Source organism: Osmia bicornis, chromosome 11 (genome assembly GCF_907164935.1).
Source record: "Osmia bicornis bicornis chromosome 11, iOsmBic2.1, whole genome shotgun sequence".
Classification (NCBI taxonomy): Eukaryota; Metazoa; Arthropoda; class Insecta; order Hymenoptera; family Megachilidae; genus Osmia; species Osmia bicornis.
In genome coordinates, this window is record NC_060226.1 from 6,522,765 (window position 1) to 6,539,607 (window position 16,843).

Here is a 16,843-nt window from a genome sequence, read left to right on the forward strand (position 1 = left end):
ATTCATTACTATTGCTTCATGAATTTAACATCCATATAGCTCTTTAATTTTGATAGAATTGTAATTGCAGCTGTTGGTAGTTACAACAACTTTAACGTTATCCAACTATTTCTCCCACCATAAAATTAAAATTTATTTTAATAAAAGCTTGCTTAACAAGAAAAGAAGCACATTACCCTAATTAATTACATTCATAAATCTATTTTATACAACTGCTTACTTCATTAATACAGTATCTGTATTTAAATGATTGCACATAATCCGTTAAATTGCCTATGACACTGCTTTAATTTATACAATGTTCGTTGTACGTTCGAAATAACGACAGTTTAATATTATACCATACATAATCCATGCATAGCTAATTGTTATATGCATTACGTAATTAAATATTATTAGACGAAATTATATGTACACAGTACGATCTGTTGCATTAAATACGCGGAATTGATCGTGGGTGTACAATGAACGAATAAATATGCATTTCACATATAAAATAGTTGAAAAATGTAGACAGTATTGGTCAAGTGAAATTGATAAAGTTAACCTTTAAAGTTCTTCTTTCTGAACGAATATAACGGATCGCATATAATAATTACACAAATCATAAATTAAATATGATTCGTTAGTTAAGCGCATGAAAATGTAAATGTCTCATTTGCTATTCCATGTTCTAAATCCTTGTCATGTTGTATGGTACAATAATGCGCAACTATGCAGTATGTGCATATAGAATTACGCGTCTGGCTTATTCCATGCTGCGTTAACCCGAGCTTTTGAAGTTGCGTTTCATTCGCTAGTGCCGCAATAATTTAACTGTTTAACGCAGCATCAGATGCAACACGTAACCAGCAAATGTTTAAGTACCAGAAGAATTAGCAAAAGTGGATACCGTGTACATTAAATGAATTTAACGATTTAACAAATTATTTTCATTTTTATCGATTCTAACTGATGATAATTGAAATTTAAAAAATAGTAATTTCTCAAGTTCGATGAGATAATTGTGTCGATAATTTTGATTAAAATAGTAGAATTGTAAGACACCCTGTATGTACGCACGTGTACGGTATAGGTGTATATACACATGTATATTTTCAGCAGGGTGAATTTGATCTTGACGTATTCTCGAGGGTATGGCCGGTAAAATTCGATAAACCACCCCACCGAATACGAATCTTCGATCTCATGGGAATCGATGTCGTTTGGTACACCCTCAGAGCACTTCTAATTGCTTTATCGAATATCGATCGATGTTAGCGAAATCAAGATTTTTTCCGTATCCCCCCCTGTGTGTTTTATTACCATCAATCTACGTTCATCACAGAGAATTCAATATTTGTTCTGCTGCAATTGTTCCTTCGTTTAATCATAAGTAATACGTTGATTCTCCATAAACTTGATTATATTTGTATCAAATTAGGGAGAATTTCAGAAAATAATCAAAGTATAATAGATTTTTGTCACTGGATTTTGGAATAGTTCCAAAAATTCGAAGTATTTTCCACGATTTTACTTATTCACTTTTCAATCGTGCAGTCCGCTCGAGGATTCGAACACCAAAGAAAATCTTCTTTCCTTTCAAAACCAACCCCGCCGTTCTCCGTGGGGAGTTAAATCCATTAGACGTTCATCTTTTTTTTCTGGAGAAAAACGAGGCATAGGTAGGAAAGAATCGAAAGAAGCAGTAGGTCGTTGACGAAAAGGAAAAGGGGAAGTGTAATCTATCCGTTTTCCGGTCGAAAGCATATCTCTCTATAAATGTGCCATCGGTCTCGCTTATATTGAAAAATTCTGCAATACTTAAGTGAGAAGGATTGTGCCTGTTTCGCTTTGCACTTCAAAGATGCGAAATTTATCATAGTGATACTGTATTTATCGAGGAAAATGAATAGTAATGTCCCGGGTTCCCGCCTTTCATCTTAGGCGTTCCTAAGGAAAATGATGATGTGGAGATTGAAGCCCTTATGTTATTATTGGTACAGTAACAATTTTATTCAAAATAATATTTTTCTATTGGTTTCTTTTAATTATTTGGGCACAATTCACGATGCAAATCACCAGTGACCCCCACAGTGTTCAACTTTTTAATGAATATTTTCATGAAACATCATCGATTCGAGTAAATGCACAGTCGAGTGTAAGTTGTTCGTGTAACAGGTTCGCTTTAGATCACGATAAGGGCGGTCTGATAATTTCACCCTTGCGCCACTTTGGCCAAGGTCATTGTCTCCAAAAGATCGTCACGGAGAGATTCGACGACCTTGCAATGCTCGGTGCCTGCAAAACCTCGAGTTCGATGTCCTCCCCTTCCTGACCTACGCCGTCCATGTACGCGTGCGCGATGCTCGATCATGCACCATAATATCGTCAATTATGCTAATTAAACTGTCGTGGTAACTCTGTCGTTAAAATCGATCATCTGCTTTTAAGAGAAGCCTGCTCTTATACCTTCGTTTCAACCTTCGGACAGCGAATAGCCTGATAATTGCTGGCACCACGGATGTCGGGTCAAGCATGGTTAATAGGAATTATGCATAATTGAATTATTTAGATCTTTTATATTAAATATGTTTTTTCTGATTTCCTTCGAAATGAACGTTCCGGATTCTATGGACATATCTTGACCCTCCCTTAAACGTCCTACGATTCATAAACGTAGAAATCATCATTCACGCGAAACCTTAAGCTTCGAATTGATGTAATATTAGTGCTATTGTACGACTTCGAGCGAAGACACATCAACGTTATATAATCGTGAGGTAATTCGTACAAATTAACGTTTAGTTTCGAAGAAAACGAAGGAGAAGATGAGAACGGAAATGCGGAGGACTAGGGTCGTTGAATGTGGAAACAAGAAAAGGGTCGACATCGATCATGGTCGGATGATTTGCTCGAGCTATATTCGTGTGCGTATACTGCACACGTTGAATTTTTCGGAGGGTGGCTTTCTGCGAGTGACAGCTCGTTACGAGAATTCGGGCTTGTCCACTGCGCCAACGGATCATTTTCGCACGTATTTTGTAAGGTCGATGGTAAACTACCAACCGTCCAAAGATAACATCTTTCTACTTTCTAAAAATATTTTCTCCCCTTGTATAGCAACCCTTTCTTCGAAGCTGGTAAAAAAATTAATTTCTACTTTTCAAGCGCTTAACATAGAATGTCTATTTTTCGGAAACCCTGTAACCGTATTTATTTCTTACTTCTTTGGAGAGATTATATCTTTGCTGAGATTGACGTGAGAATCTCGGCGAGAGGAGAGTTGATCGGTCGATCTCAGAATGGTAATCGAGCTTTGAGTTTCTCAAAGGCACGAAAGGGTAAGGTACGAGAAGAAGAATCCACTTTCTGCGGATATCAACACGTGTACAGATCAGAGTATATGAGACATATGCTCTTCCGCAATCTGCATCCACCAATCTGATATATCGTTGAACAACGTAATTCCATCGGCAAAATACATAAACGTAATATCAATAAAACCGATTCGTTCATTCGTACGAATTAACAGTTTATATTTTCCTATAGAAATCTAATTCCAGTTACGGATACCGCGAGCGCAATTGTACTAATAATAATTAATGATTACCGTCACACTGCTTGCATCTACAGAGTATTTTAAGGACGTATCCTGGTAATGTATAAATATTAATTTCATGAATTCTGTTTACAACAACAAATCTGTTATTTATTTTTCAAAATAATTATTGATAGAATAAACCAGTTGGAAAATGTTTCTTATCAAATTTTGAAACCTTATATTTTCATGCTAAATGAACATTTCATGTGTAATTATAGAGAAACATGATTTAATCATTTATTATTATTTTGTAATAGCATTAAGAGATTTGCAAGCAAACAGGAAAGAGGAAACTCTTCATAATAACGGTAGATACATGTTTTTCATAATATTAATTTTGCAGAGAGCACGAGTCATAAATTAATAAAACTGTGATATATCGTTCAATATATCTTGTACCTTAAGTACACAGTGAAATTAATCCAAGCGCGCCACTTGGAGCTAATAGGTTCGGAATGGAAACTCGACGTTTAATAACATTTTAATAAAACAATCAGTTTACATGAAATTTCCTGAATCTTACTGAAAGTATTGAATTGGTAGATGAAAACATACTTGTCCTGCAGCGTTTCGAAACTCGATAAGATAATAGAAGAATACAAGAATCTTTGAATAATTACATTAGCCCGGTTTAAGCGATGCTTCGTTTAAAGATTTTCAAAGGCCATAATCCATAGCAGGGTAAAAGGGGATTCTTTCATGGCTTGTATTCAACCCCGTTAGCGGTGGTAAAATCGAACGGGAAGAAAAGGTAAGATTGAGGAACATCCGGAATGCTTTGTAGAGGAAGAAAATAGTGGTAATGTGGAGTGGAGTTAGGTCGAGGAGATGATAGGGCGCTTGCGCAGGATTTCGCACGGGGTTGCACCAGGGAGGTCGTATTTGGAGGGTGGTCGGCGAATATTGACGCGTCGCAGGCGAGCCAGGGGTTAGCAGGTGGCAGGAGCTTGCCGAGGCCAAGGGCTCCTGTGGGAGGGGTCAGGAGGGGAATCACCCACGGGATTGAAACACGCTCGAGGAAGCTGTGCTTCTTCTTCTCGATAGGACTAAATCCCTTTTCCATTTTCCTACACGAACATGGGACAAGATCAAAGTTTCAAGATCGTTCAAGTTGTCACTCTTATTTTATCATTCGCATACACCCACCTCAGGGTTATTTTGACCCAGTACATATATCGACTAAAAATTTCATAAGCTTCATCCTGATATATCATGGGTGCGATTTTGCAATACCTTTATGTCATCGAATCATGTCAGACTTTCTATGCTTCAAGATTAGCTGTTTGATATTCAACAACCTAATATTAAACTGTAAGTTCTAGTTTAAGAAAACATTATTTTTTCTTTTTGTGAAACTACATCTCCAACACTTTGCGCTGTCAGTATCAGGCACGACTAGTTATTAACGCGTTGACAGCCAGAATGAAAAAGAACGTGTCTAGTAAGACACGTTGAAGATTATTAACACGTTGAACGTCATAGTGAAAACGAACGTACATGTGTAATATGGCACGCTGTAATTATAATTATTCAGCACTCAACAGTTTCACTTTTCAATTTAAAATTTTCACTTGTCATCTTGCAAAATTAATGCATATACCTAATATTGATACTACTTACAATTTTTTTAAACGATTAATTTAGTGTCTGTATTTTATTGATTAAAATAAGATTTTATAATTTCAGTGACCTTAAGTAATCCGATGTGTGTATTAATTCTCAGACTCGTTATATAAATCAGAGTGGATGATAAGAATAAAAAAAATCTCAAGTTTCCCTTTTTACTAGTGTAAGAATAATAAAAGGGGAGAAAGAAAGATCGTTACGGTGTGTTATTAGCTAAAAACATCGCGATGGCGACGCCGTAAAAACAAATTAAGGAAGTTGCTACAATATTGCGATGTACACTCGATGTTACGCCGTGACGCTTGCGTAATCTTTTACGCTTAAACGGAAGTACTTCCGGAAAATTGTTTAAAAGCGCGACGCCGCGCCGTCGACAGAAATTCTTCCGTAGAAATTGTTCGTCCCGTGAAAGAAAACTTTCAAATTCTTTTGTAACGAAACTGAATAAAGTGTCGTACAAACGACAAGATCAACTTGTTTAATGACTTTAAATTGCATTTGTTGCATTCGCGCATATTTCTTATCCTTCAACAATAAACGACAAACTTTATAGCCGTTGGTGTTCGTTTAATAAACGCGATCATTTCATATTTCCTCTGATGAGATCAGATTCAACCAAGTATTTAACAGAACCTCTTCATAAAACAATCTCGTATAATTTGCATGGAGGAAAAACGAAGCAACACGTTTCTGTTGTTGCAAACATATACCCGTACCACAAGAAGGTATATTCGATAGACAAGTGTACAGTACTTGAGCGTACGAACCTGCGCTTAGGTTCACGACACTTCGAACCCCCTCTTCGACGTTTCCACCATCCCCTAGGTTCACCCTCCTCAGAGTCCTCTAGCCCTGCCGAGCATCCGCGCTTCGTCGGTTGGCGTCGTCAGCATCGTCGTTGACACGATACCGCTTCGGCAAAAGAAAAAAGAAGGGAAATAAAGTTTAACAGTTAACGAATCTGGATGTTAAAAACGTGGTCAGTGACGTTTGCCTTTGGAATAAAAAAAGGCACCTGTGCCCGTGGTTAAACGATTCGAGTACCTTGCGCGTGTTCTAAAGAAGTATTTTTTTAAATTTCCACGTTATTGTTGAACGAGCCAGTATATCTCTTGTTCCCCAGATATTTTTCTAGTGCGTCCATTGTTTTCATCTGGTCAAATCTGACTTGATCGTGATCGGTGCCTCGATCCTTCCGGTTACAACGTTCGTACACCGAATTTTTCTAAACACCACTTCTTGGACTATCGTCACGTGGCGAATGTGAAGAAGAAAGATCATCGCATGGCCAGGCCGAGGTAAGCAAGTTCAAGGTCCTTTTAAAATCGTCCGATCAATTTTTGAAACTTTCTGACTGACGCTTGCTTCGAAGATTTATTTTGATCGGTTTAATTTTCTTCTTATCCGATCGATGGATGATTTTGTCAGATTATTGTAGTAATAGAAATTCAATTGAATTTTATTTAAGAATCAATATTACGTTGGGAATATTATCTAATATTAAGTAATATTTCAGTATTACTAAGATTTGAAAGGGACAATTTGAGGGGTTTCCTTTTTAGTTTATGTAGTTACTTTAACAATACGACCTCGTAACTTGTTATTTCGCTTGAGAAGGTTTGAATAGCGACATATCAATATAGATTACCCGCGGCGACGGTAGATAATTGCTTGTTTTCGAACGTTAATTCGGTTAATTGTTTCTTTACAATTATTCAATGAAAGTTTGATCAAAACTTCGTGAATCTGAATTGTTATTGCAATATGATCTTACATAAACATTAATATAATGAGGCTTACGTAAAATTTATATAATGATTTATATTTGCGATAAGAGATCTTTTACTCCATTGGAGTTTTATGTATATCCTGTTCATTCTGAGATTCTAAAGAGTGCACCCTTTCAAATTATTCTAATTATATTTGAAAAATAATAATCTGTGAAAACGAACTTAATACCATAAATAAATAGCAATTTTAATTATAATATTGAATTTGTTAACTAGCTAGAAATTTTTCCTTTCCACGTTTCCCTTATCAAATTATAGTAACTTCTACGAAATTAGAAACTTAAATCATTCCCAGAAGCCTTGCTTAAAAGGAAGTAAAATATACAAAATTATAATTTTGAATCCTTTGAGCACTATTTGAAATGTCTTCCAAAGAAAATACTAACAAAAACAATTTTACTTCAGAACATAAATTAAACTTCTATTAAATTCCATAACTTCTGCAATAGCCCCCCTCCCCCCATTTGCCCTCATCTAGATACGCCACTGCTGGGTTTCTGATCCAACTTAAGGTGCTCCTTCTCGTAGTTTGCCCACTTTCCTCTAGATGCATCTTGGGACGAGCTATTAATATGTAAACCCTATTTCGGTCCGTGATGTGTTTACAAGTTCGAACTGTACATATGCACGGTTAATGGAAGTACGATGAATCACCAGTACTTCCAGCTGGACCGTGCACCCTATGAAAGTCAAAATACTTTGATCAAAGTATACGTTGTTCCGACTTCATTGAATATTACGATATGTGACACAGTGAAACCATTTCTACTTTGATAAAATCGTTTGACATTCCTAAAGAGACACCTTTATGAGATACCCCACTGTGATAGTGAATTTATTCTCACCGAAATCGATGGTTAATTAGTTTCACCACCGTAACGGTAGCTCGGGACCAAATGTAATTACATATCACCTATCTCATAAAAGCGATCATTAACGTTATTTAGCCGTTAAAAGTACTCTAAAGTTGTAGTATGAAAAATTTGTTCTATAAATAGATAAAATAAAAATAAACATAGATAGTAGCTATTTTCCAAGGTAAATTCAACCCTAGGCTCTTCTTAATTTTTCCCCGGATTTTCCCAAATCAAGGGGTGGAAATCTCCTTTCCCCAGTGTTTGTTCTTCTTAATAGAAAGTCTGCATCGCATTCGAATATATCATCCCTAGCCATCTCTACTCGCGATTGCACGAACCCTAATTGTGCACGAGGCTGTACATTTCGCAGTGCAAGCGTGAGCGAACACGAGCGTGGATGATGAAAACAGGCCTGACCAACGGCTCTCCGTGTTTGCAGCAGAGTAAAAGGTACGAAGAGCGTGGTTGCGTAATGCCGCCTTATTGCTCGCCGGAGGAGAAAGTCGGCCTTATGTCTGCAACTCTTTATGCACACACACATGTACGTGAACTTACACGGGAACCAGTCAGATCGTACCGATCACGATCCAACCGAGTCCGACTGTTCTGCGAACAAGAGATCATTGAATCATTACGGGGATACTTGAATTTCCATCTTGACACGAATTTCCTGTCGTAAGAATGTTGAAAAAGTTGATAAGGCTTTCGTGTTTAACCTTTGCACTGCGAAATTCTATTATAGTCAAATACCACTGCGCACCCCTCCACTGATGGGACCATTTTACCGAATCGATAAGTATAAATTAATTCGTTTCACAAATTATAAAGACTAAATGATACGAATTCTCATATGATTATATCGACGCAACGTTAAATTTTGATAGAGTTATGCATATTCATAATTATTTTTCATTGTGAAAATGAACTAGACCAATACCTCTGTATTATTAGAGTAGATAAATAAATTTCAAAGTACACTCGCGATCAAATCAGACTTCCTCAGGATAAAATGATATCCCGGGCTCTCGCCCTTCCTCATTTACATCCCCGGGGAAAATGACGTAGGGAAAGAGCCCCTGTATATAGGAGTCCGACAAATTTGATTTGATACTTATTTATATACTAAATTTCATAATATCTAAATTATTTTTAATATTAATTTGAGAATCCCTGCTTCATCGCCGAACGTAATAAATTCCGCGAAAAAATTGACACGAATTAGAACGCAGATCACTTTCATTCGTGGTCATCTAGAAGATTATGACATGTTGCAATAGTGAATGTAGCATATTTCCTTCCTAAGTTCGCAGCTGCATAAGAAAGTGAAACAACATCGATCTCTGTGCAAGTTAACCTTATTCCATGCCACGAGATGTGAGCCATAGAAGCGCATCTGCATTCCAACCGTAACAAATCACGTTAGAAAGATCTTGAATCCTCCATAGAATACATACCAACGTTTCACATGTAGCAACAGATGAAACGATCAATTCACCGCCGAAGGAATTCAAGACGCAATGCGGGTTAGTTGAAACCACTTACATTCGATGTAACATCACTCAGACCGCTTAAAATTAATACTATACATCATTCTAAGTGAGACGTTTAAATATCTTCAGAATATTCGTGAGAATTTTAGTTAATCGATTTTAAACACTGTACCATATTAAATGAAGTATTTCGAAATCACATCTATGAAGTATCAATTTTAAGCTTATACTTTGATTAAAATGACAGTATAAACGTTTTATTATTATTTTGAAATAAACGATTGAAAATTGAATATTAACCAATACTGACGATCAAAAATAAATTGGATGATTTATTGTTTATTCCAACGAAGAATCAGCTATTTCAAATTAAAAATATTAATAAAACGTTTATGTAGTCGTTAAATTGATATGCTACCACAGTTATTTTAAGATACTTTTATGTCACGAATCTCTATCAGATTTTTTCCAATTTATTTCGAAATTCGCTATTCGATATGCAACAATGTAATGGATAATTAGAATTACGTTTGCCAAATACTATCGATCAAATGAGAAGAGCAAGCAGTTTAAAATCTCTCTATTCGATACATAGCATTTAGTTGAAAGACAAAGGATGCTTTCTCATGCTGTAATTAGTGTATATTCAGCTTCTTGTGTAGACAATTACAGAAGCTGTCGTCACTGCACGAGAAAACTGTCCTTTCCCACGAAACTGACTCATTAAACGTCTTTTTCTCTGTTGACCGGAATTCTGGAATTCATAGTAGAGAAATTAATCTTATTACCGTGAAATATGACGCTAACTTCACTTGAAAATTGTTTATACGATTTCAAACGTAGTTGACAATGAAACGATAGAAGATTTTGCTTTATTTCCTGTTTAGAATTCTCATATGATTCGAAATATTTATACAAATGGGTGTAGAATGTAAATAATTATCCAACGTCAGTTCATTATTCGCATGGAAGTACAATTGCTGTTAGTTCTTAGATCCTTATCGTACTGAAAATTTCTACTTTCACATTCATTTCGTAATACGAAACGCACAGTTACGATAGAAAAGTTTTATGTTATTCTAATGGAAATATAAAGAGACAAATATTACTTTCGCGTTTTAAATTGAGATAGAAAAATTAGGCAATATTTATAAATAACATTTCATTGTAAAAATAACGTATATTATTAAAATTTTTCAATTTTAACATTTTAATATACGAAAGTAATTAACATGATTTGAAATGAACTACACCTATTTTTCATTTCAACTTTTCCTACCCTACGTCTCGTTGATTTTGCAAGTAATATACGATAATGTAGCCATCGGTGCCCATAAGAAAGAGCAACTGGTTGGCTTTGTCTCAGCGACGCGACGTCTAGATAAGACGGTCGTAATAGCCTCTGTTGTAGCGCATGACATAAGGCCGTGGATGGATTCGCCGTAAAAATGGCATTTTCTCATGAAAGCCGAATGAATCATGGTACTGGAGTAAGAGTACGCATACAACGGCTCTTCTCGTCTCCGCGTACTTGCAGTTACTACTTTCCGTTCAGCTCCATACCGGCACGTTTTGTTGCAGAACGTAATAAGGTTTCGCTGTTACGTTTACAAGCGATCCTCCGAAAGAAAAGATAGCTATATCGTGAGAAAGGAACTGCCACGGTTTTTTACGAATCCGATCCAGTCACTTGTAATTTTGACATTTCATCGTCGTTCGTTCGTTTTCAACGATCGTGGTGAAAAATATTTTTGCTTTTAGAAATACATATTCTTTGAGTACTATTATTGAAACACCGTGGATTTCTTATAAATAGAAGGTTTTGTTGAGAAATTATTATATTGGAGCAAGCGTATAGTTTCGATTTAAAGTCGACGCGGTCTACTGATCAAAAGTTGCTTAATGTAAACGGCCGCTTTACCGTGACAGTGAAATTTTACATAAATTGTTCCAGAATTTAGCCGCTTTTTATTTCAATTACGAATAAGAAATAACGTTGTTTTTAATAAAAATATTTCTTATTCACCGGAACATTGCGATTTCTGATTAAAGCATTGTAAACTGAAGTTTCTTCTTTTTACAACCCCCACACTAGGGATATGCGGGTACCCGATATATGTGTGCAGTCGGGAATTCGACATTAATAATTTTAATTTTAAGTTTATAAATTTCTTATGGGTAATGAATTTGAAAACACTGACGAAACTACGGATAGCTAACACAAAGTTGGCATCAAGTAAGAATAATTAAAAATATGTTTTTCACACATCCTTGCGGTTATGTTACTCATCATCTTGTACGAAGTATAATAAGGTTTCGTTGTTATAAATGATCCTTCAACAGAAAAGGCGAGTGCATCGTGAGAAAAGAGCTGCAAGTATTCTGAAATTAACTTCTCAAGGAAACAGTAAACTGACCTTATTTCATGAATTCTTTTTCCGAGAACAAAATCTAAAAGCACGAAGTAAGAATATACCTTCACAGGTTCCAAGGAAACTTTTTCCTTTTTTTTCTTAACTTTTAGAGCGAATTTCTATGAAATATGCTTTGGAAAGTTCCTACTATTGAACCAAAAATGAGGTAATTTTAGATAAACTAAGACCAGACACGCATTTAACTAATAAATTGTAATTTTGCAGTTGTGTCATTGTTCTTCCGGAGTTACGATACTTATATCAAAGACTCGTTAAATTCTTCTCGATTTAATGTTAGGTCATATTATTAATCGATACGATACGAAATGGAGTAAGATTTTCCTGTTACGCTTTCAATAGATTGCTGCGAAACGATTGCATGAATATTACACAAAAGGAGTCAGATTTGCTGAAAGTAACATTTCACGTACAGCAGTTACAAAACTGACCTAGTTCTACAAATGACTGCTTTCAATTTAATTTATCCTGCAATTACATCATACATTTTTTTAATTCATCATCAACTTTCAATTTAATTATTCAAAGTTACATGAATCCACATAACTTTGAAACAAAGATGTCACAAATTTGTAAATCTGAAAAATAATTAAATTTGTGTTTAATTATATCAGTAGAATTGCTCTGAAAAAAATTTTAGTTTCAGTAAAAAGATATGAAAAGGCATTACTCTTTACGGTGAGAAATATTTGAGAAGTACACATTTTCGTTTTTCTACAGCAAAGTTTTTATGAAAGCTGTAAATTCCTACTAGAACTTTGCTATGACTTATGGAAAGATTTCTTCTAAAGTAAACGTAGAAGCGTGGGAAACAAGAAGCTCCTTCAGGAAGTTAGCTTTCCGAAAGGTTTAACAAATATTTACTAATGCTCTGAAGATTACACAACGAAGAAATATAAGTATCTCGATTTGAATCAAGTAATTTTTTTTCAAAAATGAAAATATATTTTAAATTTTGTACAAAAAATATTTAATTTAAATTTCGTACAATTAATATTTGCTTGGACCAACCGAAATAAAATAAATATTAGGATAATTCCATTTTTCATTTTCACAAATGAAATATACCTTTCATTTGCTTATATAACATAACATGATGCAACTGCGTTTTTATATTCATTCACGTTCTTTTATTAAAATCAATATATCGTTCCTCCGGTATTCTGCATTTTCTACATTCGTACATATCTTCAACAATGCTCAATATTCGAGATTTATAACAGTCCGAGAATTTGTTACGTAAGATATGGAATTGTCACGAAGAAAATGCTCGTAACGGAGTGTGTATGACAATTGAAAACTTCTTTCAAAGAGCTTTTCAAATAGATATTACTAGTTACCCCAGTAAGTTCGTTCGGTTTTCCCTACGGTTACTTGATCCTTTAGGGTAAAGGTGAGTTTATTGTTTCAAATATAATACTCCTATGTAGAGTCTGTCACGAGAAAGTGAAGAAAGTTTCTTTGAAATTATCATAAAAGATTTTGTCGTTTCAAAATTATTGGAAAATAATAGAAAATTAATGTACTGCATTTGCAACAATATAAAGTGTTTAGTGTTAAATTTCAAGTGAAATTGTAAAAGGTTGATTTAACGTAGCTTTCTGTTCTGTGTCGCATTATCTTCGAAACTACAACAAAGAAACATTGGAAAGGAGACAACCGGAATGAACAGATTCCTAGAGAAACTACCCCAGCGAGATGAGACATCTTTGTTAGCTTTCATAAACTAAATTTGTCCCACGAGGGGATGTCAGGTATGCTTATATTTGGAAGGTTCGCTCAGCTTTGTCATTTCGTTTCTAGGAATCTTCTAAGAAATGTCAATCGTTACACAACACCTTCGTTCGATCAAACAAGGGATACTTATGTGTGTTTTCATTTACAACGTTGTTCATGTTATTTAATAATTTTTTCGATACCTTTGGACGATTTGAAATTTTGAAAAATTAATTTTTTGAAATTTAGTCATTAGAGCAGAGGTCTTTACGCGAACAGCTAAGATTAAAAGGTAGGTAAACGCTCTCATAAATCTAAGGAATATGAAAGCTCATAAATAGCTCGTAATTTTCATGTATTTGGTTTTTTATTTTTGCAAGATGGAGTGAACTAGCTCGACAGACGTTTCGCTACGATTCTGGTCGTAATTGTAACAATGAAACGCAAAGATTCATAATAAATCGTGTCAGTAGTAAAACAGCGTTATGTGTAATGCGCGAAGGCGAAAACACACGTTTCCCTTTGTGTTTCATAAACGGTGTTGAACTCGGCCAGGGAAACCAACGACTTCAAGAACCACGAGGAAGTTTGAATTAATAAAGCAAAGCTTATGCCAGCGGCTCGTATTTATAGATCGACTTGCAAGTAAGCCTTGTTGGTCGCACTCAATTACTCTCCTTCCGCGTTGTTCCGATTATGTTCGTTTAATCTTTGCTTTTCCTAACCATCACTGTTTAACTCGATTCTACATACTAAATCTGAAATTTATTAATCACATCAGTCTATCAGACCCCAAATATCTTTACTTTTCCGGTTTTTACATAAAGTAATAATAAATAAAAACCCATTCTTAGTTGAAGTGTAAACATATATTTTTTACTTCTAAAATAAAATTAATTAGGATAATTAATTAATAAGCTAATAAGCTCAGACGTTCAATAATAATTATTGACGGTAATCAAAAGTGGTCTCCTAATTATAAAACAATAGAAATAATATAACAAAATAGATGATAATTATTTCGTAATGAAAAAACAAATGTAAAATTGTAAGTGTGTATAGAAAAGCAACGATCAACTTAACAATAGAGATTTTCGATGATAAAGGAACAAAGAGTTGTCATGTTGTAATCCCATCTGAAAATCCTCTTGTGGCAAATACCAAAGTCTAATGCACTTGACGAGCAACCGATGGTGGTTGGAGAAATAACGGCATGCTCGTTCATCCGCATGCTAGTAGCTACTTGTATAGTAGCCGATGTTCAAACTATCCGCTCTCTGAACTCTCGAGCATCGAGTCAAGTACCATACACGTGTATCGTTAAGTGTGCTTGCATAGTTATGTACATGAAAACTGAAAGAAACCTGAGAAACGATCAAGACGTGAAACAGATGAACACGAAGCTCAGGGAAAAGGAAAAGAGTAGTTTGTACGGGAAGAGGAAACATCGTTGTTGATGGAAAAATTGTGTAACTCGATCCATTTTACACGGAGCTTTAAATTAACAAGAAACAAAAGTATTTGAAATATTGGTATTTAGTATTCGAACATCCAAATAATACTAAATATTCGAATTTTTCCAACAGTTCTACTCGGAAACGTTAATTTCTCTCAGAAATAATGAGAAGGAAGAAGAAATGATGTAACGTAACTCGGTAATATGACTGTAAGGGGCTGGAAATTGAAACGAGGCCAATGACGGTGTTCGATTGGCAAGTTGTGTCGAAGGCACCGGAAATGCAATTAGAGAGCCATGAAATTCTGGTAGAAGGGAAGCTGTAAGAATGAAAGGCGATGCTTAGTGAGAAGCCTGGCAAGGCCGGAGGTGGCGACAGGATTTTTCAAAGACTTTCCTGCGAAAAGGAAGCGGGGAACACGTTTCGAGCAATAGGTTCGGCTTAACCGCAACCGGAAGAAATGGTTACATGTGATGTAGAGGTTTGCTACGCATGGTCAGAATCGAACGTAATCCGATACTTTAGTTTCCTGGCCCCCTGTCAGGTCACTTCCTTTTTCATTCCCTAGATTCTTGTGGAAAGTCACCAGGGAGTATGCAAAAAATTAATTTCCTTTTTTTTCCCTGCTTTTTACATCCAATGCGCTATATACTATTACTTTTTATTTCCTGTTGAATAAATTTTGTGCCTCGTTAAAATGATACGAAGTCTTTAAACTAGCATACTAGAATGAAAAAAATTATTCCGCGAAACGAACGAATACCCATTTATTTAAATGTCAAGGCTGTGAAAGAGTTCTCAAGCTTTATACCGAAATAAAGTTGATAATGAAACAATTTCAGGAAAGTTCTAATCCAGTGCCTCGTAAAAGAAATTAAGTAGAAGTTTCTATTGAATAATGCTATTTAAACCATTATACTTGTTAGATTTTTATATAGTTTCGAAGGTAATATAGTGTGGCCGTAACAACTCTTTTACTCGGTTAACATTTCAATATTCTTTCTTTATGGGCTACAGAAATAATTATTTTGTTTATCATGTATTCCATAAAAATTTGAAAGGTACCTCCTTTTTATTAATTGTTCATTAAAATGTACGAATATTATATTTACATATTTGCACAATTTTCACGTAGTACGTTTATATCCAATCCTGCGTACTGATCCAAATAGTGAGCGCTGACACAGCGCAGGTAGAAGTATCATCGAACCATGAATAAATACATACAATGGCTATGGAACACAAATTCGATGAAATCTACACGACAAAGTGCATCAGAAGAGTAACGTAAACGTCGTTTAAAGTGCAGTATGTACGTCATAGACGATGTGCAAACATGGTGCCAAGTGTGATGCAGGTGTACCATAGTTGGTGCACGTGCACCACGATGATATCATTACCGGTACTTATCTTTCCACTGATATTTCCATGTATGGTACTCTATCACGATGTATTTACTTATATCGACATGTTGTGACTTACTATACATTTTTTAATTGAATTTGTACCAAGAAAATTTTATTTTCATAAAAAAATTCAACGGCATAAATAAGCATACTGTGAAATATTAATAGAAATTTTCAGGGATCGAATGTTAATTTAATAACTGCAATGGAGTTATTGTTACTTTTCGGATTGAAATATTTTCTGAGAAGAGAATTTGTAAATTTGAAAATTTATAGAATTATTTCGAAGAAAAGAATTGTTACGTCTGACACTTATTATTCCTCGATTATCTCGCGACGATAATGGTAACCTTCAGAAATAAATCCGCATTAGAAGAAACTATGCCAAGGTTTCACAGCGATTTATGATTAATCCAGACAGATTTCTTTGTCGATACATCCGAAAGAGTTTGATTTATTCTGTTTGCATGGCGGTCGTCTAGCATA